This window comes from Eretmochelys imbricata, chromosome 7 (genome assembly GCF_965152235.1).
Source record: "Eretmochelys imbricata isolate rEreImb1 chromosome 7, rEreImb1.hap1, whole genome shotgun sequence".
Taxonomy (NCBI): domain Eukaryota; kingdom Metazoa; phylum Chordata; order Testudines; family Cheloniidae; genus Eretmochelys; species Eretmochelys imbricata.
In genome coordinates this window covers 44,983,706-44,984,732 of record NC_135578.1, presented here as the reverse complement: position 1 = coordinate 44,984,732, position 1,027 = coordinate 44,983,706, and positions in this window count along the sequence as shown.

Sequence of the window (1,027 nt, the reverse complement as noted above, 5' to 3'; positions counted from 1 at the left end):
AATCACACCTCCTTGCTCTCTTTCTCTTCTGTTGCAAGCAGACCCTGTCTCCACCTGCAAGAACTGAAGATAGAATTAGGCACAACAGCATGTCACCATTCCTGCTCATGAGGAGGGTCTGAGGACACAGCTGCCTTCTAGAAGCACAAGAACATTTTGTAAGCAGTTATTTGTTCTCCCCACCCGCTCCTCTGACATGAAAGCCTTGTGCTGCTATTTATTTTTAGGAGGTGAATGTGGCGTTGGTGATAGCCCTTAAGGTAGAAGTTCTCTAATTATTCACGGACTGGGTACCAGATGGACAATGACAGTATGGGGTAAATTCAGCCCAGGGATTGTAGAACATTTAGCTCCTTTGGATGACAGGTGCTGTATCAGTGATACTGTTTCCAGTAGGATGGAGTAACCTGTGAAGGATACAGCAAGCAGGTACAACCTAGGGCCAGGTCTTTCTCAGTGGGTTTTCATTTCGACACATTATTTTGTTTGGTTCCTGTATAACTGCTTTAGACAAACTAACATCGAGGGAAAGATGTCAGAAGAGCAGAACTGTTTAATGTCCACTCCATCCCTTCCCATCTGACCCTTCTCTCCCCAAGTCCCATTGAGAGCTCTCTGTGGTTGGAATCCGCTCTGGTCTTAGTGCATGTATGGTTCCAAGTAGTAACTGAGGCCATGAGCTGTTGAGAGCACAGTGGGGACCAGTCATTTTTCTTGTTCATGCTTGTTCTCCTCCAGTCCTGTTGCCAGAGAGAAGAGGGAAGTCAGACTGTGAAGCTCCTCACCCTCTGACCCCAGGGCTGGTGATGGGAGATTGGGTCAATGGACCTTCTCCCTGGGTTCTGTTGTCAGAAGAGGGTGGTGGAAGTGGAGCAAATCCGGCCTTGAGTTGAGGCAGATAGGTGGAGCGCCCAGCAGTTACTTGTGTTGGTTATGTGTCAGACCATCCCTGGTGGAGGGCTGAGCAGCCAGTGCCTGCCTGGTTCTCAGCACAGCTTCCAGTTTGCTGCTCTGCCTGGGAAGGATG